We start from the raw sequence: 24,645 nt of genomic DNA, 5'->3' as shown, positions 1-24,645 counted from the left end.
CAGCACTTCTACATTTTCAGGGGAAAATTTCTCCTTGGAACACAGTTGTTTGTGTAAGACGGAGGAAAAAGATGTTATCACAGGATTGTTATTAGGAGGCAGAGATATAAAACTGTTGTCAGCACAAGAGGCACCGTTCCTGTAGCGTAAAAGCTTTTTTGAAGAACACTTAAATCCCAACCCCTACCTGGAGTCGAGTCAGGTGCTTTGTCAGCACTGATTAAAACAAGGTACTAATGGCAAATCTGAAAATAACTAATATTAGAAACTGCACTGTTTACTAAGTAGAATGCACAGAAGAGAAACTAATGATTAAAACAGAGGCCAAAAATCTGACAACCTGAGCACAAGTCTGCAAGTGAGTCTTGGAGGGGACTTGCTCTAAGTACCACAAGCAGCTAAACACCAGAACTACCGCTCCCAAAAGGGGCACACGGCCTCAGAGGGATGCAGCTAATTAACAATATAGCTATATACACGCTCGTTGCATGGGTGAAGAGCTTAGCACTTTGTATGTTTTGAAAGCACATACTACACAACAGTCATAGAGCAGGATCTCCTAATTAACAATAACAACCAAGAGACCACTTCTGTAAACGGCTGGATTTTGTGATTTAGCCAGCAAGAGGACATGCAAAGCTGGGAAGCAGAAACACAACACAGCCCAGCAGACACCTGGCTCACTACTTTGGATATCTACAGTTAAATAGTTTATCATTGTGCCTCAATGCCTACGAGTGAATGTGCAGCCTGTGAATAAAGGACCTCTTATTATGCAAGGCCCTGCTAAATCTGATTAGTAGGGTTTGACTACCCATCTCAAGAGGTCATTAAATTAAAAAACACAGCCTGGACTACCTTGTCTCAGAAGCTTTTCATGTGGGCCAGCATTTCAGAGAACTCAACTTCTTTTTCAGCTGTTCTGACATACTTCATGGTTAAACAATCACTCACAGATCTACTGTTTTATTTAACAAAACTCTGGTTTTCAATGCTCTATCACTACTTGGGAGTGTCGAGGCTCGCCTCTCCTCCTTCTCCCTCTAAGCCTGGTGAAGCAAGTCTTGGTGTGTAGCCACATGGTGGGTCTTCTCTAGCAAAAGGAGACTAAACCCCAACTTAGAGCTTGTCACCACACATGGGATCAGCCTGTAAGTGATGAAAAAAAAGGAATAAGCCCTTCCAAAACAAGTATATATTCTCTTTTCTCCAATTCGGACATTTCAGCAATGCAGTTCACGGTACAAGCCCATGAACAGATGTCCTGGCAGAAGTGGTGAGTGGCAGCGCTGGGACGCAAACGAGCGTTCAGGCATGGCAACTTGAGGAGACGACTCTGCCGCTCCAGAAAACATGTTGTGCAACCGCACAGCAGTGTGTCAGTGACGGTGCCACTCAGCCACCCGGGATTTCACACCCAGCCACCATGTGCAAGCGTAATCTGATTTAGCAGTCGTATTCTGACTTCAGCTGTCAAACCACAACCATGGTACATTTGCTGCAGCGGTGTGCGCAGCAATGTGCTTGTAAACCAGAGCTGTTCCTGTAGCAGAGCTATTTCCTCCCAGAATCTAAAGTTCAAAAATCAGAAACAGTGTATCTGTACATCACTGCCCAGCCCTGCTATGCACATGCCAGCTGCCACTCGCACACTGCTGCACACAACCCTGACCATCAACTTAACCAAGAAGTTAGGTGCCAACAATACAAAGACGACTTTCCTTTGGGTGGCAGAAACTTCCAACAATCACTTGAATTTTGCCAAGGGACAGAACCAAATTTGAAATATTTCCCCTTGCAAACTGCTTCCTGGTGGCTCCTGTTCTTAGCTGTACAATTCAAGACCATGCTAAACTTACTCAGCACTATATTTTTTATTGCTTCCCCCCAAAACACTTTCTATCATCGCAGGCACTCACACACAGCCTGTTGCTTCCCCCGCTAAAGCTCAGGGTTTTCCCTTTGCAAGGGTTCAGGTTTATGCACGCCAAAATGGTCTGTTCAGCAGTCTTTTCTTACTGCCTTTTGTGAGAGGCTTCATGCTATGATGAATGTGTAGAAATGCAAAGCAGAAGTCCGTACAAAAAGAAGCCAGTGTGTGAGGTGGTTTTGTCTTAAAAAGAAGAGGCAGGAATGACTTATCGCTTGATTAAAGAGCTCCAGTCTGCATTTTTATTAGATATATTTAGACACGAACGGTTAAAAAAAAAAAAGAGGGAAAAAAAAGAAAAAGCAGTTATATTCTTAACATATGGCCCTGGATCAGTCACATGGATATAAACAAAAATAGGCACAGCAGATCCTCCAAACACGGGCATGGAAATCATTTTAAATGGTGCACATGACCTAGAATATTTCAAGCAATACCAATCCACACACAAAGGTGTGACAGGATTTAGCTACTGCAGGGCTGCGTCTTCCATCGCACACGCCTGTGCACATCACAGATACTACAGAAGACAGTAAGAGGGAAGAAGAGTAACTCCTGCTTGCTCCTAGTAAACGCATGCACACTCAGACCCTTCCTACCCTTCTAAGGAAAAGGAACTGCTCTCAGCACTGCCCATAAGCAGAAGGTCCAACTAACGCTGAACTTCACAGCATACCTGAGGCATACGTACCTGAGGCATCTCAGCATTTGCTTGAACACAGCTTGGAAACACACCAACACGAGGCTTTTCACCACTCTTGTGCTAGGACCTCACCACACCTTGCAGTTAAGGTATTTCTCTAATGCTCCTATTTGTATTTTTTCTGACTTCATTACACAGAATTTGAGGAGTTCACAAGCAGTCCAATGCAGTGAAAAGGCAAATCATGCTGTATTCATTTTCCAGTGGAAAAACTGAGGCACAGAAGAGGCATACTCAGCCTAAACTAATTTCCTATCTCAGTGGTAAAACTGAGCAGATATCCCAGCCATCAGCCTCTTCACTACCAAGTGTCTTCTACAGGACTGCTGCAGCCCAGTGTCGTCCCAGGCAGCTCCCTCCTCATGCCGTGGCCTCTGTCCTGCAAGAAACACACAGCTCCAAGAGGAAACCTATTTCGAAAAATCCAGAGTCAACGTATATAATTCTGGCCTGCACAAAGCACAAGTTACTAATGTAAATAATACCTCCCTAGCTTAACGGAGATGATAAATTACGGCAAATCATATACGTGGACACTTACACTGAACAAAACAAGGCGGCACACCCAGAGCAAGCATGCCTTGCAACCACTAAACACACGCTTCTGTGCTGTACGTGGGCAGCAACTGCTGTCCAGAATATTTTAACAGCAGAAACTGTACTGCTTGCTGTAGAAGGAAAAAAAACCACCACCACCACAACACAAAAAAAACCCAAAACCCTGAAAACATTCTTCTTCATAGTGAAAGCCAGAACATAAGAAACAAGCAATATAATTATTTCCACACAAGAAGGAAAATAAACCCAAGAACACACATATGGAAAGAAAAAAGCCTGCACGACTGGATTTGCAAAATAGTTCAGGGGCTTCCATGCAGGGCTATAACCTCACAGCAGAAGTCGGGAAGAGCAACAACTACAGATAAACCAAACTACAGGGCTGATGCACACTGCTATAAGCCCAGAGCATCTCCTCCTCTGCCCCCTTCCCCACCCCAGTGCTGGCTGATTCATAAAAACCCAAACTCCCCTGCCCAAAATCTCAACAGCAGTGAGGCTCGCTGAGATAATGCGCTGGCTCCATTTCAAGTGCTGGCTCCATTTCTGCCCCCCACTAGTGACCCCCATAGCCTACAGTAGCATCTGCACTGAGGCAGCACCCCAAAGGCAGCGCAGAGCCTGCAGTAGCAGGTGCCCTAAAATCCTGCACATCCTTCAATGTGTGACCAAGTTTCAGCGTGCTTAACGTTACCTCTTCCAGAGCAGCCTGTTAGAAGCAGAAAGAAAAACATTTTCCTGCCTTTTGCATCAAGCACAAAACATATCAACCCTATCAGTGCATGCTGGTCCACCCACCTGCCCAGAGATACTCATCCATACACCACACTATCCCCTCCATCCCAAGAGGATGTGTTCAGTGCATCCAGCCCTGTACCAGCCCAGGTTCCCCAGTTAGGATAGCACTGGACCCAAAATCCTTTAAGGTTGCAAGCAAACAAGCCTTCAGCAGGAGCAGAACCAGGCTCCCACCACACTGTGCTTCCTCCAGATAGGAGAAGCATGGCTTGGACACACTCACTCTTCACTGACAAGTAAAAGCACTTTAAAGAGGGCTTTTTTTCCCCCCTTCACTTTGTTTTAAACGGCTGAAGAATTTCCTCTGTGAATGCTCCCAATTGTGGCTCATGCTGAGTTATTTTTAAAAGCACAGAACCAGATTTTCAAGACCCTGAATGAGGAAATGCAAAGCTTTTATTAAGCAATAATAGCCCAGACAATGGTCACAATTTCCCAAGGGTCTGAACACTGCAGCTGACAATAAGCTTTATTCCTCCACAAAACCCCCTTCACAGGGCTCGGAGGGTTTGCTTTGTATGATCTAGTCTCAAGTTAGAGAGTTAAAACAAAAAGCTCTGTGGTCGTTTTCAGTGTGATTTCCTCCACCAATGCACATCTGATCAGAGACACAATAATGACTGGGAACAGACCCTTTGCACTATCTCATTCCCTCCTTTGCTAGTGCAGCAAGACCCCTCCAAGCTGGCTGCCAGGGCATCACCCCATCTAGCCGGACCTTTCCCTTGTGGATGGATCACAGCTCAAACTGGCCAATCTTTCCAGGGTCAGGAGAGTGAAACAAAGCCCATCCTTCAACTTTCTTCATAGATATATGAACCACCATACAATGATTCTCAGTAAAATGGTCAGAAACATGCCTCAAACCTCAGGCCTGCTACTGTGTGGTATAATCAGATGCAACAATCACATCTGCTCTTCCTTCTTCTGAGGAGAAGGAAGTTGCAACTATGAGGAGCTCATACGGTCTCCAAAATTCCCCAGCACCCAAGGTTTGGCCTCACATAAGACACTTCTCGTTCAATAAGGTGTCGCTGTTGGCCACAACCGGTTACCATTACACCTAAACTAGCTGGTCTGGCACTCTCTGCAGCTGGCAAGAGAAACAGGCACTTCTGGGGCACATAAAACTTGATTGGTTCAAGATGCCCACTTAGGACAAGATGAACCGTGCTACAGAAATGGTTGTTTTTCTCTGTTGACTATAAAGCAGACGTCAGAAAAAGAAAACAAACAAACAAAAGAAACAACCCTGTAGACAACTACACCTATACAAATGAGTCCCAACCTAAACGTCTCCAATTCAAATGCCCTCACCTTAAATAGCAAAGAAGCTAACACCATAAATTCATGAGTTCAAACCAAAGCCAGAGTATTTCTACCCTCCTGTCGTCTCTCCTCTTCCTTGTCCAGGCGAAAGCACAGTGTGGCTGCACAGCAAACTGAGGTTACAACTAACCTCGCAAACAAGAAGCGAGCTTAGATTCAATCTGATCACTTCCCAGGCTGGTCTACCACACAGCCAGGCGAGAGAGACCACAGGACCTCTTTTTTCCAGCTTACCACAACTTCCAAGGGGTTATGAAAACATTTCCTGATGTTCTGTATATCTGTCAGTCAGTCTATAACCAAAAGAGTTTACGTGCCCAAAAGAAGAAAATATTTCAACATCCTCCACGAATACCAGCACCACTCCTGCTGCTCATGCACCCTCACCAAAACAGCCACCACGAGCTGCAGATGCAAAATATCAGTGCCTGCTGCATCTCTTTCCCCCTTCCACTGCTCACAGAGGTACAGACACTGGAAAATGGTTTCAAGTTTGTCTACAACTTCCTAAGGGAGAGAAGGAAAAGGTGCTTAGAGGATTTATTTCAAAATATGCTTCACCCCCTTCCCTTTTTCAGCCCTGCCTGTAAAATCAGACATAAGGCAATAGCATCTATCATCCTTTGTCTTTTTTACCATAAACTTCAAGGACTCTTGACTCAATGTAATCCCTCAACTTGGCTTAAAATGCTACTGAAAAATTATTAGTAATCTGCTTGTCTGTAAAACGGCTGTCTGTTATATGTACAGGTAACTGCACACTCTGTCCAGAAAAGTATGCAGAAATTCTGGATATGTTCAGAAAAAAGGATGTACACAGAAAATGAGGATGCCAAACACACCCAGATATTGCCATTCAGAGAATTCACAGAAGCACTTTTTGTGCAGCAACATCTGTAAATCAAAGCATATTATTTTCCACCCTCATAATCAAGAGATTTGCTAGATTATCTAGAGATCTGTCTGATCATGACAGACAAAGCTGTTGAACCTCATGCAGCTGCCTGAAATGCACGCTCAGGCAAAGAGCTTACTCGTGACACCAAACAATAAACGCAGCCCCTTCAATGCTCACTTCCAATTAGCAAAACTCTCGGTGCAACGAGGAAAGAGCCCATCACAGCAAGAGGAGTGGCCACAGGTGACAAATGTGCATGCCAGCAGCCACTGCTTGGCAGACGAACCGCAGTCCCCGTCTAACAAAGTGAGGATCAGAGGCGGACCGCAGTCAGCACTTCATCTGCAGTCAATGAGAAGCCAGAGAGACTGGAATATCATTAGGAGGACAGATACCAGAACTTAAAAAGGCAGCCTTGACAGCAAGTGTAGCTTCAATTAACAAGCTGTATTTGCAAGGCCTGACTCCCAAATGCTCCTCAGCATCCAATCATCTAACTGTTGCTTAAAGACATACCATTATAAGAAGGAACTGGGTATCAGCTGGCTGAACAACTAATCCTAGCCAGATGCTAGAACTACGAGCAAATAGGTCAGTCATATATCCTACACCATTCAGGGCCCTCCAACAGGGAACAGTCACGCACCACCACTCATGCACCTGTGAAAAAGGTTTGAGAGGTTCCTCACAGTCCCAAATTCATTCGCCAAATGATACTGCATTTTGTGGTTCAGGGGAAGGCAAATCACAGCCCACCTCATTGCTGAGAAGCCTTTTCATTGCTATCTTTCCAAATCATGTTATGCAACAAGTAATTCACTCCTACACATGTAGGAACAAAAATGCCCTTCAGCATTAATAACAACTCTAGATCACTATAATCTTAATAGAAATAAGATCATGGAGATTTTATTATACAACTCTGCAAATTACTTAAATCAAGCAAAAAAGCACAAGACTCCTTTTCTGCTCTTAGTCTTCATGCCTGCCTGTGAGAGTGCACACAACAAAACTAAATACAGCTGTTAACTTTCAGATGCAGTTATAACAGCCATTTGTTGACCTATGGAGGATCCAAGCACGTACCTCAAAAGCATGTGCCAAGGATAAGTTACTCCAGGTACTTTAAAGAACACTGCTTTCAAAAGAGAGTGGTGATAGATACTATCTTTGGAAAGATTCAGGACTGTATTGCACTGAACCTTCATTGCTGTCAATGACCTTTACAGTAATACGATAAATATTTTAGCATATCATGAATTTGCTGCATTACATTTGCTTTCTGGGCTACTGAAGATCAGCTAGGAACTGATCAATTATAGGCATAAATCTCTCACGAAGCTGAAAGCTACAATGGAGACTTTGCTGCCTGCATCAAAAAACTGCAGCGAAAAAAGTTGGAGGGGTGAAGAGAAAAAAAGGTGTCTTTAAAAACAAACAACGCAACTCATGAGCTCACTGTTTATATAAGCTTCTACCAGATTCACTGTACCAGCAGTGAGATCCCTGCAACGGAGCGGGACTGGTCCTACAGCTGCATCTTTATTGTTTTGGATCCCAAGATTCATTTTTGCCAGGAACAAACCTCTGAAAAAAAATAACCTCAAAAAACCACAAGCTTCCCAGGTGTCTGAAGGACAGGCTGCACAGTAGCTCTGAAACACAAGGGAAGTTGCATGTTTTGCTCCAGTGCTGCCATCAGCTCATTCGGATGACTCGTACGACTTCAGACACCTCTTGGCATCTCCAGTTCTTTGTCTGCTTGGAGACATCAGTGCTTTGTCATTTTGCAGTAGCATCTCAAAAAACACATGCAGTTGTCCGTATCGCCTCAACCCAAGGAAAGGAGATGCCATGGTATCTTTCTAGATACCCTTATCTCCGCAGAGGGTAAAGCTTCCACAGAACCCGTGAGGCCAGCAGATACCAGCACTGTGTCTGCTGATCTATGCAGAAACCTCAGCCAGCCAGATTGTCTCATTTTTTTGGATCTCATTTTCAACAGATGAAGAAAAATTATCCCAGGGGTATGGCATCGGACCAGAACGCAGGAGATCATTCAAGACATCTGTAATAGCACACAATTAACAACAACTCAATTTTGTCTTATGACCTCACTCATTAGGAAAAGTTTTTCTCACCCTCAAATAACATCTTTACAAACACTCCCCCCCAAGTCCTCGCCAAGTCTTTCCCTACTGCCATCATAAGCCTGAGGCTTCTCTTTCTTCCCCTTGAGATGGAGTGAAGGTAAGATCTTAATTTCCTCTTCCATCTGCAATGAAACTGCCTATACACATGTGCCAAACAAGCTAGAATTACACCATTAATTTCAGCTTAGTCAGCTGACTAAGTCAATATTTGACAGATACTTAGCAAAGACTACAATTTATTTAAATTGCATTGTGCCCACAGGAGCAGATACAGCAAAGGATGAGAGACAGCAGGACACGCTGCTTGGGATTTGGAGGACAAACACTAGGTAACCACAGATTTCTTTTGGATGGAGATCTCGTCAAAAAAAGAGAGGTTGACGGAACAGAGGGACCAGCGTCTCCTGAGATCAGTCCTCCAAACCAGGCCTGCTTCACGAGAAACAGCCTGCCTTCCTGCAAACACTACGTGCGAGCGAAACACATCTCGTCTTTCAGAGAGGCAGGGTTGCTAAGGCAATCAAACAAAAGGTCTGTTGTCTGAACCAGTCCACAATTTCTCAACACATCCCCATCACTGCTAGCTATAGGGCAGTTCAGCCCATACGAGAAGTTCCAGCTAAATTCAGTCTCCATCGCAAAACTGTGCATGTCCAAGCAGTTCTTAAGAGCAGTTAATGTTTTCTGGTATCTTCACAGCTGCTCCACAGCTGGCAGAGAACAGGGAAATTCTGAGGAAAAGGATTTATGTGAAAATAATGCCAAAGAGGAGCAAGTCAAGTCAGCAAGCAGAGTGTGAGGAATAAAATAATAATAAACAGAACAGATCAAGCACAATTTCACCATAAATTGCAACTGGCCCACTACTCTTACTCTCGGTTTTCAACAGAAACCATGGAAAAAGTAAGAAACCATCAATCACAGGACGGTCTCTCAGCTTCCCACCCCCTTCTGCAATTTTTATAAGCTTCTGAAATCCAGTTGTTTAAAACGAGCACATCCCAGCAGATATCGATGCTGTGAGTCAGCAATGTCTCTTCACAGATGTCATCTCTCCCAAAGTGCCTGTTTTCCAGAGCAACATCTCCAGACCAAGCGCAGCGTCAGCGCAACTCGCTCTCAGAGTTTTCTGCCAGCACTGTTTAGAGGAAGAAAAATTGCTGAAACCACCCAGCGTGCCAAGTTGGTTAATGACATCGCAAAGAAATAGGTTTGCCCCAGATTGTGTCAACTTTTAACATGAAGCTGCTCCAAGTCAGAAGACTGACATTTTTCCCTTTTCAATATAAAAAGCTGGGGGGGGAGGAAAAAAAAGCAGCAACTCCTTTAACTGCCACTTCAGTTTCTCATGATAGCATCTTCTTCTCTCCTCCATCATCACAGGCAGATACTAAAGCTTCTGGATCCCTCTAACCCTGCTGCATGTGCTGGTTCATCCTGCTTGTTGGCAAAGTGCTTTGCCCACACAAACCCTGGGAAATGGTACCAAAACTGAAGATTAAAGGAATAGGTCAGTGAAAAATCCCAATAAACAGAGCATCCCAGGAGGGACTGGGGGGGAAGCGTTGATACAAACCTCCCTCTGACACAACTAACCACAGTAAGTCCCCTCCTGTCAGCAGATACCAAGTATTACACAGGTCAGAGCTGCCACCAGCAGAGAAAGCTCCTCACAAAGCTACACGTGTGAAAACCAAGTGCTCCTTGTTTTGTACAGAAGTGTCTGGGAGAGGAGAGTCCAAACACCAAGTAAGCAGTCCATGTGCAGCCCAAAGCAGCTGCAGAGCATGGAGTCTCCCACCCAGCAGTGGCTCTAGGACCTTGCAGGGAGCTAACCTTACTTGGCAAAAGGAAAGGGCCTGCAAAGACACAAGATCCAAATTCAGAAGAAACTGTTTGACAGTGCTGCAGCTCACCAAAGAGATAGCTTTGTTTGGGTTTGTTGTTGTTGTTTTTTAATTGTCACTGAGTAAAACTTAATACAGATCAAGGTTTATAGCAACATTTTCTCTTGCCCCTGGACAAACTCTTTAGCTACAGAAGCTGAAGGAAATCAGACAGCAGTGGACACACACACATATCCTGCATTTGAAAGCACAAAGCTCTGCTGAATCTGGGAATTAGAAAGCCTGACAGATTTTAACTCTGGTTTATCCCCTTGCAAATTAGCTACTGTTTAAACATGGTGCTTGGGCATTCATCAATGTCTGGAGGGGATTTCTTATTTTGTTTTTAAAGGTAAACCATTCTTGAGTTCACAGCTTGAGGAACATCATTCATTCCTAACAGACTCAACAAAATCAAGGGGTGGATCAAACTCTTTGCAAGAGCCCTGCAAGCAGGGAAGCACACACCTAAACTGCTTTGCAAGTTCAAACAGTAGAAGATCTTATCTAAAATTTAGCAGGAAATACAGAGTGTCCCTCAGGTCTATTCAGATTCCAGGATGAAAAGCCCACTTTTTCAAGTAATAATGTGCAAAAATCAGCCTGATTAGGGGGCTGAAATCACATATGCTTCTGCTCACCCAGCTCCAGTTCAGTGTCGATCTAAGGAGACGTGGTTGGGTCCCATTTGATTCTTCCACTCATTTCTGTCATCTATGCAAATAACTCCCGCATTTCAGTCCTTCTAGATATCATGGTGCCTTAATGGACCAGACTGAGAGGCAGGGAAGGACCAGCTGTGAACTGAGCTACTGGAGATATTTTCAGTGTCTATTCTCTTGTTCCAGCTTGGACACTCATTTTGGAGACTTATTTTCCCTTGAGAGATGCAGATCTCCATCAGTGCAATTTTGTTTCTCAAAATTTGGCAGAACCCTAATTTTGCAGCACCTGCTCTTTGATGCTTGTTTCACAGAGCTTTCTTTGGTGTATTTGAAGGACCAAGCTCTCACAGCCTCTCCAAGTACAGCTTCAGAAAACACACGGTGCAGTGGGCTCTCATGTGAAAACTCACACTTAAACACTGAGTTGATCTGAGAGATTTCACGCAATCTGTTTTTCTGACCCTTCAATCTCAAGAGTTGTCAGATTTTAGAGAGGAAAGAGGAAGAACACCAGAAGAGACATTTCAAAAGGGTAAAAGGAGGAACCACTGGTCTCATCCCCGAGAAGAGTAGGTTTCACACAGACACACAGTTTGACACCCTCTCACATGTTTGATATTTTCCTACATACCAAACCTGCAGTGGGCTGTGACAACAATCCAGTGACATCGAGGAATAAGATTTCACAAAACTTTTGCTAAACCTTTGTGTAAAAAAAAAACAACCAAAAACAAAAACCAAAAACAGCAACAAAAATTTGTTCTAAACCTGGCAAGGTTCTATGACCTAATCACATCACAACCTTTTAAGATAAAACCAAAATCCCAAACAAAATCCAACAACAAACCACAGCCCTTTCATCATCATGCCTCTAGACATTCAAAAATACAGCGAGAATTTTCTCCCTAAATTAAGAAATAAATAAAGCATTATCTTGAAATAACACTAAGGACAAGCAATTCTGGCTAAAAACAACCAACCAAAAAAAAACCAACACCCCCCCAAAGTTTCAGAAAACTACATCTATATAAGTCCTGTTAAAGACAGCTTAACCTTTAAAAAAAGCCAGAACTGTAAAAAAATACAGAAGAATAGGCTTTGCTGTCAGAATGTAATTAAAAAAACCAAAACAACTCAATTATGCTCTATATCGAGATAGCCAGGAGCTGATCTGGAATAGAGTCAAGCAAACAAATTTTCTCTACGAGATTCCAAAAGGTCATTGCAAACAATTACTAAAATGCAATTCTGAAAACAACATATGCTGATTCTTTTTTCCAAATTAACAAGATATCTTTACTGCTCTAGTTGTTACTTCGAAAGAGTAATAATGCCAAGGATCGCATAGCCAGTTAAATAATTATATGAGTACCAGGGAACCATTAAAATTGCATTTCAAAGTGTGTAGGCTACAGAACTGTTTGTTTCCTCTTCCCCTCACTCTGCTTTTGCATAATGCAGTTCCCAAAACAGATTTCATCTGCAGTTAAACTTGGGCCAAAATTAAGGCATTCCTTCCCATGTATGGGAAATAAGGGATGTTATTAATTTCAATTCTCAAAACAGAAGATCAGAAGTCATAGTAAGAAGGCCTCAGAATGAAGAGTCAGGCAATAAAAAGAAGCGCCAAAGTCTGAAAAGATTTGTGCCAGTACCACATCTTTCCAGCTGTCTCACTGCCAAGCAGCCTTCCAAACGGGGCATTTTCTTCTTTCAGTGCAACTCCAGTCCCCAGCAACAGGAACTGCATGTGTCAGCACAAACCTCGGTTTCATCCAGCAGCATGCAGGAACTGAAAAATGAGCATCCTCTTCCAGTGACCTTCATAGTCATATACAACAGCGAACCATTCTTGTCCATTCAGCGCGTTCATTTATAACAAGTCCCCCCGCTTCATTAAATTACCCTTGCTGGTCCTGAGCAGACTCTAGATTTGCAATAAAGATAAGAGCGGCAGAGCAGACCTCTGACACAGCACAGCAGCTCTGTCACTGTCCCACTACCTATCCTACATCTGCCCAAGCCTTGCAATGCTCAGTAACTCCTATCGCTACCAGGGGAAGGGGCCAAGCACATACAGACATTGGCCTCCCCAAGCAGAGGTGCCCATCCCCACCATCCCATCACACTGCTCTGCCTCTTGCTTCGCCTTTTGAGTAACAGAAACAGGCTAGCTCCTACCGGGCATCTATTCCTCATAGCCATGGGGCAGCAAAATTCAGAGTACCCGAGCTGAGTAAAAATATCAGAATACAGAGATACTCCCTGCCTCCTCAGCAATGCGAATGCTCATTATCTCACATCTTCTTAGAACCAGGTTGGGACTCCAGACAGGAATATCCTAATGCAGGATCATTAAGACAGTAAACTAACAGTATGAAAAGGGGAGAAGGGGTGCCTAGCAACCTCCCTCCCCAAATTCTCCTACTAAGGGAACGCCTTGCAAAAAACCCACAAGCAGTTTGCTGTTGGGGTTAGATGACAAGGACCACAGAGCCAAGACAGGCAAAGGGACCAAGGCTATCCCTTCCAGCAGCAAACCATGGAATCAGTTCAACCATGCCACAAATCCTGAATCCAAAGGTCGGCGTCAACAAGTACTAGGCAGTACTTCCCTACACCAGAGAAGCGTTGCAATACACTCAGATACTATGGAAACGTTAATCTCTATTTCCTATAGATTTATAAAGCACAGAAGCAGGGGAAGGTGACAGAAGAGCTCAGGTATAATCCCCTCCCTCCCCAAAAGACTCTACATAAACACACAAATAGACAGTACACAGTATGAGGTAACACAGCTCTCCCTCATACGCAAACAACAGCTTTTGGTAAACAGGCTAAGAATAGGTACAGGGACAGCAAAGCAGCCAAGCAAGACACCCCTGCAAAGCAGCATTAAGCTCGCAAGAAACATTGGCAATGCTGCTTTTGCTCTAATCAGTTTGAAGAAGAGGAAATTCACTTTGGTTCTTTTTATAATACCTACTCTATTACATTTGTCAAACAGCTGCCACTTTCTGTCCCAGATATAACTGCTTTCAGTGATAACCAAAAGGATCGCCGTGTCTGCGCATGTATTATAGATCAGAGATACATATTAAAACAGACTGGAGATCTGTCTAGAGATTACATGTCACTCCTTCCAAGTCAATGGAATTATACAGAGACGCAAGTCAGTGCACAGCCTGGGTCATACTTGTATAAACTACTCCGGAAGATGCTGTGGGCCTTGCTGCCTGAGCAATGTCGTCTGAAATGCAAGCTCAGTAAAACAGACATTCGACTGAGGCAAAAACATCTTCTTCCCCGACAGCTCCTTTGACAAGGAAGAAATAATTGTGTTGTTTGGCCTTTCTAATCAAAATCATCATTGTCTTGGCAATGTAAAAGTCATTTCCAGAGAAAGAGCAGGTCTGAATCCTGAGGGGCTGGGGGCAAATTAGCTTCTGTACAAAAGCCTCAAGATACCTGCCAGCTCCAGCTCAATCGTTACTCCTAACTAAATACACCCTTGAGACAGTTGCAAAAGGCTTGGTGCTATTTATCACTGCCACAAAGTAAAAACAAAGTCAGAAGACCCTGGAGGCAAATGTGAGAAACCAACTGCAAGATTTCTTTGAATCTTTTTATTATTTTCATTAAATCTTAATTTTTGTTAAGAATTCTAAGGTTAACATCAACAATAACACTTTGCAGATGTTACTGATTTACCGAAGTACGGTAGCCTCAAACCTGTTTTATAGGTAAGAGGCATAAGAACTCTGTAGACTATGGCAGAGCCCAACAACAAAAAAACCCAGAGATCTTCTGGGTGCATCAAATCCTGCTTGCTCTGCTAGAGAGGAACCATGTCAGAATCAACTCTACGTTCTGCTTTCAGCGAGATCAACAAAGTAACAACCACCCAGGACTTCTTTTTTTTTTTTTAAACAAGGTTACTACAAGGACAGTTCTTGCTTTTTTCCAGGTCCTTGTTTTTTTTCCTGATGCACGGTTGAGAACTTGCAAGGAAAGGCTTAACAACAACTAATTGTCAGACGCCACAGTAATTAGTGGCAACTTTCCAATGCATCCATCTCTGGCTGGTTTTCCGATAGCTGGCTCCTCCTCAATCCCCACATTAAAATGAAGGCATACAAGGTAGGCGGCAGATTCATTTACAAGTACCGAGGTCTTCCCAGGAGAGATGCCTAAGGAAAGAAATACCTTGCCTAAACAATGCATGGGTTGGTTGGGGTTTTTTATTCCCCCACTTGCTATGGGACTGCTATCTTTATTAATAATCTGAGAATGATGTTAACCTATCCACTGATATATATTATTAGACGTACAATGCATTTCTGGGAGTCAATGGGCTCCTGTATCACATGTTATCTCTGGCCAGCAAACTACCTCTGAATGAGGAAGACAGGATCAAACCATCCCATCTTCTGCCCACCTGCTTGTTACACATCACGGCTTTGATGTTACTACTCCGCTTATATCAAAGGTTTCCGGCCCGTTTTATTTGCAGACGCTTACGAGTTTCCCCGCAGACAGAAAGGCTCCCAATCGCGAATTCAGGACTGCTTTGCTTAAACTTTATAGACCCCTCAGAAAGAGGCTCACACGATTACTCTATATTTTTAGGCTCTGCTCTCAACTCCAAGGCTCCCCACTTGTTTGGCAGCTCTTCTTGTCACAAGCTCCAACGCTTTCATGCCAACCTTTTCCAGGCGTCATCTGCATGTCAGCAGTACTCCACAGCATATACTCCACTCAACACAATCCAGAACACATCACTTCCCACTAAGTGCCTACACAGAGCAGACCTGCAGTATAATTACTTCCTCGTACCCATAATAGAAACACTAAAAGACATGTACAAATTTCATCCTGATGCACTCCTGCATTACATATGATGCGGAGGCATTTAATCAAGGGAGGAAAAGATAAAGAAGTTTTTCCCACGTTCACTGACGTCCTTAATTCCATCGCATTCGGATCTGGACCCACCAGGTGGGGTACATATGGGATGGGGAAAAGAAAAGCTTATCTTCACATTGGAAATGGAGACATGTTGATGGGACAACATAACGGAGGGCATTGACGGTTTCAACTGTACTGCCTTTATATAAGCAGAGGACCCAATTTCCACATTAAGTTGCCAAACCTGAATACATCATCTATTTGACTGGAGTTAGAAAGTAGTCAACCTGCTGAGAAGTGTCCCCTAAGAAAGGCAACAATAGAACAATTTATTTCCTACTCTATGACATCTTGGCTTTCAAATAAATACAATCCACTTTCAAATGAATTCATAGATGACCAATATACTGGCAGAGATTTGAGATGACTACACAGCTCCACAATCCTTTCCTCTTACACAGAAGGGCTAGCACAACACAGTAAGAAAGCCTACATCCTACAGGGTCAGATTTCAGAATATACACTTCAGCACAGCACCACTCATACCGAAACACAACAGGAGTGGAAACAAACCTCAGGCTACCTGCACAGCCACTATCCCCAAAAAGAAAGTCAGATAAGAAGATATCTGCAAGTATTTAAAATAATAAAAGAAAGCATTTTATGAAACAAGACAGATAAAAGGCTAACCAGCTGGCAACTGTACATTAAAAAGGAAATAAAAATGTTACTTGTGCAGTGGGAAATGTTATTAGTATTTTGTATTAGAAGAAACTTGAGAGGGTTTCTTACGTCCATGGGTTAATCCCATGTTCTGATACTACTCTCAGGCAGCCATTCGCATTAGAAAAATGACACGCTTTCTTAATTCGCCAAAATTCATGGGCAAGGGGGAGGGCAGGGGACAGGCAGAGAAAACACACACCCACAACTCCAAGAAACAAGATCCCAATCATTTAAGAAACTGACTGTAAGGGCAGAAATTCTGAGACTCATTAGAACATGTGCCTTAAAAAACTCCGTTACATCCATTAGTGGCTACAGATTATCTGTTGGTTTGGAGTTTTAGGATTCCTGCCTGCCTGACAAATGTAAGATTCATTTGCTTGATTTATGAGGCTCGATTTTTTGTATTTCACTTGATCTTATCAATGAGGGACCACTCAGTTTGTGGTGTTATTGGTTACATCAATGCAGCCCTGAGAAACCAATGACCAGGAGTTAGCAGGGGCAGATGCCAGCAGAGGGAGCACAGCACACCTACATACTTATATGAAAGGCTAAATAACCTAAACTTCCTTGATAAACACTAAATTAAAACACATAAATATATTGGAACTTACTTAAAAATTGCTATAGTCTTGGTAGAATGTCCAGCAAGTCAAGGCAGAAGCTACAAAATGTCCTTTCAAATCCATCTGTGGTAGATTTCTCAGTCCTCTAAACCACTCCTGCTGGTAACAGACATCAATTAACTAATAGCACTGATTTCATAAAAATGGGATTTCAATTTCCACTTCAAAACTGGTCCTGCAACTGCTGCGTAATAACATCAATTTACCTGGTCGGCCAGCACTTCAAGGCTTCCTACACCCAGGCAATCCAGGGACTGATCAGCTGTAATCCACAGAGCTGTACATGCTTCTGTCTTTATCCTTCCTAACAAACCCCCAAAATCTCAAACTGGCTTCGCACCTCTTCTCAGGCAACATCCACCAACATCATTTGCATCTGACAAACAGCCATCTAAGCTGCAGGAGCCAAACTCAACCACGACAATCCCCAGTAAAAACTACTTTTAAGTATTCTCCAAGAAGAAAACTATGGGCTCTTTGCTTTTGAGGATACATCTAAATTGCAACCGCAGAAGTGCAAGCATACTCATGCTAGCTTTAGCCCAGCAAGCAGAGCCTGTGTCAGCACGGGTTATGAGAGACAACTGGAAGTCCCAGCTGCTTCCCCCAAATCCCATGTGAATGCTTCCCTACTAGCCACATACTAGCCTATCTGTACCGAAATCCGCCTATGAGTATCACTCACTTTTTTGCCAAGGAAGCAAACAAAAACCCCACGTATTTTGCTTGCTGGGTGGTTAAGACATAGGAATCCCAGTCTAGGTTAGGACTCCTTCGTTTCAGCAAAAATTCCACCCTGGGTTGAAACCCCAGAGTTAAGAACTACTTCAAAATGTTTCACAGTCTGTTCCTGCCCCAAAACAGGGGTGTTTAGCAGAGATCACAAGCAGAGAAGTGAGAGAGCAAGCACTGGGAAAAAAACCCTCTCTGCTGATGAGGAGACAAGATCCAACAATCAGGAGGAGGTCCTCTCTAGTTCAGTGTTTTGGTGGGGTTTCCAAAGCAGAAAAATTGCCTCTGGACTAGCAAACAATTCACACTCAACTGCCATGATCTTGGCTTCAAACAGCCAGCATATGTGGTTAGCTGCATTTCCCACCCCGGTGAAATCGTTATTGAGTGCAGAGGGAGGAATGCCCTGGGAAAACAGGCAAGGCAACTGCGAGAGGTGATAGGAGTCAAACAGCAAAGAGAAAAATCAGGAAAGGAAAAAAGAACACGTATACACAGCCAGAAGGAAAGACACAAACTCTAAAAACTTAAGATGATGGTTATCATAGTGTTTCAAGACATAGTCATGGAAGGCAGACTCAAGATGGGCTCTGGTTCTACATATGCAAGCAAGCCCTGGGAATGCATCAACAACGTTCAACTCATCGGCTGAACAGTCCCAGAGATCCACAATACAAATATTCAAGGGAAGATGATGATGATCTTTCCCATTGCATCTTAACAGTACACAAACAACCCTCCGATTTTGCCATATGTCATTGAGAAACAGTCTAAGTGAAGGCAATTCAACAATCATGTTTATCTTGTTTTGCGTATTTGCTGCTTTTGCTCTGACTTGACAACTGCCAAAATCCATCCTCACATGCAAAGAAATATGAGAGCTAACAGCCTCCACTTGAAAAATCAGAGAATTTCAGAAAACTATTTTGGACTTGCCTTCTGCAACAAGGCATCAAGAAGTTCAAGAACTGTCTGTACCACAGCTGAGCTGCCAGAAGAATTTGGCTGTACCGTGCTCAAATGAAGACAGTCATTTACTCCAAAACCAGAATCTCTTAACACTGAACTGAACTAATGCAAACTCCTGTTTCTGGAATGAACAGAAGAAGAGGCATCCCAAAGCTGTGAGTGAATACAGATAAAGTTACATGTAAACTAGACCCTCAGATGGCACATGAAGTTAAGGGATTTGTTTGGGGGAAGAACACTTCTCTCACCCCATCACCACATAATCAACCTGTGGTCCATTTCTGATGCTACTTCTGCATAGAAACTAGCTTAAGATTGCTCATTACTTGATAAAACCTGACAACATACAAAACACACCCATGTTCCCAGAACCTTACTATCTTAAATATAAATACTGATTGAAACACATTTGTAACATCTGTTTTAAACTTTGACATCTCACATATATAGATTTCTCCTCAAAACCAGAAATATCTGTAAGATAATCACCTGCATGTGACACCCCTTCCAGGAAAGAAAGTTGTTTAATCTTCCTCATACAGATGTTAGACTTGCAGCAGGGAAACACAGAAATTTTAAAGCCATGCTATCACATCAAGATATCAACACACACAATTTATCAGGCACAGGCATAAGCAACAAGAGATCAGACACTAGTCAATGAGACTCTCAATGTTTGAATTTTAACACACACAGCAACAGAACAGCACACCTAGAATGCTTCTCAGCATCTTTGTGAATCCTTAATATAATTTTAACCATTTCCAGCTCCTCCAGGATCCAAATAATTTGGGTTTATACCAGCATACCAGGGTGTTAGGCAGTCAGCAGTAATGTATTAGCCTCGCACTGCTAAAATTTTTGATTAAGACCCCTACATTTTTGAGCAAGAAGAGATCTCGGGGGGGGGAAAACAGCTGAGGGAAAAAAAAAAAAAAAACATGAACCTCAACTTCAACAAACAATTCACAGGAGCGCAACACGAGCATACCAGAAACGCTGAGAAGCTCAGAGACATCAGCCTTGTTGTTTCTGTCCTCACCATCTCTCAAGGCAAAACCCCAGCAAGAGCAACAGGGAGCACGCAGCGATCCGGGAGAACTCGCTGCCACGGGCAGCGGTGAGCACAAGGAGCTTTGTCAAGTTTCCAAGACACGGGACAAGCTCGCAGGTCGCTGACAAGCGTGTCGGGGTCAGGGCTTTCGTCAACCGTCGAAGCCAGACCGGGCGCTAGGCCTCAAGCCCCCACACCGAAACCTGCCTCAGAGTTGGAGGAACGGGACTGCACCGGCCGTGGGGGAGCTGACGTCCCCCCCGAAGCGCAGGAGATGCCGCAGGCAGCCAGGGCAGACGGGACGAGGGGGTCTCGGAGCCGCCTGTACCCCGGCCCCTCGCAGAGTTAGTTGAAAGAGCGGGAGGGAAAGCAGGCGGGAAGGCTGGAGTCTGTCAGCAGCGCCCGGGCACCAGGTGCCATCGCAACCATCCCGCCATGGGGGTCCGCAGCCTTGCGGGACCCCCCCCCCCCCGCGGTGTCCCTCGCCCTGTGAGACCCTCACAATGTCCCTCACCTGGTGAGGGAACCCCCTCACCGTGTCCCCAGCCCTGACGGACCCTGTCCCCCCCCGGCCTGCCCCTCAGGGACGCCCCAGCCGGGCTGGAGGCCTCCCCCCGCCCCCGCCGCCTCAGGGAGGAGGGGGCTTTCGCCGGACTCTACCACTCCCGCCACCCACCCGGCCCCACGGGTTCCCCGTCGGGTGATGGCAGTGGGGGTGTGCTACCGCCACGAGTCGCTCTCCCCCCGCTTCCCCCTCCCCCCTAACGTGGTATGGTCCACCCTACCTCTTGGCGCCCTCACTTCACCCTCCTGGCGGAGCCGCGGTCCCGGCGCCCGCAGCGCCGCCCTCCGCGAGTAGCTGGGGGGGGAGCCATAGCCGCTGCCTTGTCTTCCCCCTCCGTCTGCCCTCCCCTGCTCCCCCCCCCCCCCCCGAGTCCGGACGCAGTTGGTTTGTTCCGAGAAGCCGGCCGGTCTTCTACCCTAAACCGCTGGATTTCTCACGTCTTCGGCCATTTCCGACCAAAACGGCGGAAGTTCCCGAAGTGGTGGCGGAACTTAACGGCCTTATCCGAAGGGTGAGCGGAGATATCCGAACAGGCGGCGGAGCGAACCGAAGGGCTGAAGGGGCGGGAAGCAGAAACAGAGGAGGAGACTCTTGGCTCCGGAACCTACCGAGAACGGCCGAAGCTCCCCAGCTCTGCTCCGCCTCCAGCACGGACAGAGAGCGCCCAACGCTGGCAATGGCTCACACAGTTACTACTCGCCCTCTCCCGGTGGAGAGGAGGGGAGTAGGACGGCAAACCGAAGGGGAGCTCTGTCCCTTTAAACGCTGGAGAAGGCGGAGCAGCCGCTCCCTCTCCTCCGAGAGCCCGCCCACCTGCCACTGCGCATGCGCACTGTGTGGAGGCGCTTTTCCCGCCTAAAGGCAGGCACGTGCTCCGCTATCCCTTTTCTCCCTCCTCACAGAGGAACGTCCGTGAGGAGCCGCCGTCCCCTCAGTGCCCAACACTGCCCCGCACGGGCAGCCGCGTCCCAGGCCTTTCGCCACGGCAGCCCTGCCTTTCCCTGGCTGTTCCCCAGCACCCCTGTGAGGCTGGGGGTGCACCCACGGAGCTCAGTTACACCTCGGCTGTGTCAGTAAACCACTGTGGTGACTGCAAAGGTTGCCACCAGTCTCCTAGGCAGATGCTCAGGTGACTCCTGACAAAGGGAGTTATGAAAACAACTGTATTGTGGGAAGCTGATCTAAAGATAAAGGCACTGACTGCAGAGCCTCTTCACAGGTACTAAAATAGCCCTGCAGCTTTGAATTTGTTACAAAATTACATCAAGATCCAACCTGGAGGGTTTTCATTAACAGCACAAATTATCACTCATTCTGGACAAAATACTTTTAAATATGAGAGAGCGGTGTTAAAAGTCATTAGTGGTTAAATGTTGTTAAATTAGAGCAGCTATGTAAAATTTAGGTTGACAAGTACTGAGCACACCATGCAACAGATGGCAATTGAAGCAAAAGGAAAAAAAATTGCAATGGGAAATAAAGGGGGAAAATGACAAGTAATGGTGCCAGCACCTTCTCACAGCAAAGCCAAGTCAAACAGGTTCAGTACTCTGCTTCCTTGCTTTATGCATTTTAACGTTAATTTTGTATTTTAGGAGCCCCATGAAAGGCGTTTGTATCTATGGGAATCAACTCTCACCCCAAAGCACACAAACTGACAACTTTTTTGGGGGGACTAGAGATTTTTCACAGGAAGAAATGAGGTTTTATCTCTATAGGAGCGGAGAGGGTGGCAACTGTAGTGTGTCTCTGGCCACAGAGCTCCAGGAATCTCAGCTTTGATAAAACATGAGCACTTCAAAACTGCCAGAAACCACTTTTCCACTGCTCTGCACTTTTTAACAGTCATTTACACACGTGTAAAGAATGCCAGCAGAAACTAACTTTTGTACTGAGACAAAAAAATGGGGGGGTGTAAGGACGGGGGCACAGGTCTACCCTTGGATAAACAATACAAAATCCAATCTCACAAGCAGGGAAAGTGCTGTACTGAAGGGCAGGAATAGGTACTGCAGGTTCAAAGGCTTTAAGAAACAATACTTTATATTTTTCCAGGGGAAAAAAAGATAGACTATGACTGCGTTGTACAGTATAAAGACAAAATTAACATCCGAATCATTGAACACACCCATGTGTGTGCACACGCATCTGTTCCCGCTCTACCACGGCTTGAGGTTTTGCTGTTCTACTCTGCTCTACCTGCAGCTCTGCGTGAGGAAATGGGGAGGCAATAAATTCCCTTCAGGACCTCACTGAGGAAGAAATACAAACGGAGAATGTGCACTTCAGGACACAACTCAAGAGAACAATTCTTCTCCCAGCTCCCAAAAGAAAACAAGCTTTCAGGATCAGCAGCCAGTCTGGCAAGCCTTTCTTTCAGAAAGTGCTGAAAGGCTATTACACATTATATTGACGAAGACATCTTCAGATTTAATCGCCTTCTCTGTGGACTTACCCTTCTTCTAATGTAACAGGAGATCAGTATTAAAGGGGAGTTTTCAGTTTCTCTTCAAGCTGAAAATCCTCAACTCCTCAACTGCCTTCAATATATCCCAACAGAAAAATCACTATGTTAAAATATCTTCATTTTCCACCCTTTCTGCTATCAGGGTTTTTGTTTTCTCATATACAGTATCCAAGACCACATGTAAAATTTTGATTCGGAAGTGGATCCTGATGGGGAGAGTCTATAACCTATGATGAATAATAGTTTAAGCAAGAAAATAACTTGCATAGGAAGTTGCCTGACTCCTTTCCTAGCGAGGAGAAGCCTTTCACTCTTACCAGCTTCTCAGCCTGGTTTCCCAAAGGAACAAGCCTTCACGCACAACGCTGACTGACTGCACAGTGCCAGTCCTGTTCTTAAAGACTTTGAAAGTTCTCGGTGACTTTTAGTTGAATCTGACAGAGGGATAGAGGTCTAAAAATATGAGACCTTGCTATATGAAAGCGTGCAGATGCTATGCAAAGAAACCCAAAAAGCGGGAGCAGTTCAGATCTTGTCCCTTCTGACCGCTCACCAACCAAGCTGCGAGCTTGTGCATGGTGCCCACCCAGCTATGCAAGCGACGTATTTCTAGCCAGCAGCCTAAACAGCCATAGGAGGTCTGGGGATTCGGGGGGTTGCCTGGGTTGCCAGGGGGTAGTGATAAAGAGGGATCTGGGGGTGTACAGTAAGAACAAGAAGGAGGGAGGTTTGGAGGTGGTGGGAAAGGGAAATGGGTTGAGGGCCCTTGATGGCACACACCCTAGGCAGAAGAAATGGTGGTAGTCAGAGGCTATGGGAAACAAACTGGCTTCATGAGTCCCAGGGCTCACGGACCAACTTATTTAGACAACTCTGTATGATTTCATGCTGGGAACCTCCCTTATATTACCTTTTAAGTAGCTCTGCAGTTAGCAGTTGCAACTGAATACAGTGAATGCCATGACACCTTTGTGTTCTCCTTTTCTCTACTTGAAATGGTCCCCACTTTACCTCTTTTCCTTACTCGCACCAAATTCCCTCTTCCTCATCCCCTTTACTCATAAGCATTTCTCGCATCCAACATACTGGTGTCTCTTCTCTGGTATAAATTACATCGAGTCATTTCAGGCAGGTATTAAGGAGTTTCAGAGCCAGCTAATGCACCATTCCATGACATGCTTCCATGGCCTGAAATGGAAGAGAAACATCCATCGCTCCTCGTGGGAACAACAATCCAAGGGGAGGACCTTGAACTTTCATCTTTCCCTGCTACAGTCCTTTTGGTAAATCCTTTTTAACCTCTTTCTCCTCCCTTCCACAGGAGACAGTACCAAGGCGGGACCATCTGCAGATTTTACAAGTTTTATGGAATGTTTTTAGACCACGCTCTTAACCTCAGACACTCCTATCAGATTTCATAGGATTCAGTCACTTTTTAGCCCCAGGGTGCTGTAGGTGTTAAACAGATAATAGACATCTCCCCGCCACTATGGAACGACTACACAGCAAAGCTCAATTTTTAATCCTGCTGCGACTCTGACTGCTTTCGGCCATCAGGTATCCCACAGCATGCTTCACAAGAGAGGAAATGTTAATCTGGAATGCTGGCCAAATTCCAGTTTAGGTAATTACATTCTGACAATTTACATTCTCCCTGCAGTTTTTAATGGATACG

At 44.8% G+C, this 24,645-nt stretch overlaps 1 protein-coding gene across 11 annotated transcripts in view; it reads right to left on the bottom strand.

The window, feature by feature from the left end:
- The window catches only part of EXTL3 (exostosin like glycosyltransferase 3), a 160,022-nt gene that overhangs the window by 113,751 nt on the left and 21,626 nt on the right, over positions 1–24,645 (bottom strand). For 5 of the 11 annotated variants that reach the window (XM_075750332.1, XM_075750340.1, XM_075750331.1 and 2 more), the window contains exon 1: positions 20,724–20,986. The exons of 2 other annotated variants lie outside the window; for them this stretch is intronic. The gene's annotated coding sequence lies outside the window, so the exon portion shown is untranslated. Of the gene's footprint in view, positions 1–19,875; positions 20,533–20,723; positions 20,987–24,645 lie in introns of those variants that run through there. 4 more of the 11 variants (XM_075750335.1, XM_075750336.1, XM_075750342.1 and 1 more) reach the window with 2 other exon arrangements.

The sequence above is a fragment of the Balearica regulorum genome, chromosome 3 (assembly GCF_011004875.1).
Source record: "Balearica regulorum gibbericeps isolate bBalReg1 chromosome 3, bBalReg1.pri, whole genome shotgun sequence".
Classification (NCBI taxonomy): Eukaryota; Metazoa; Chordata; class Aves; order Gruiformes; family Gruidae; genus Balearica; species Balearica regulorum.
This window is presented reverse-complemented; position numbering and strand designations above follow the sequence as displayed.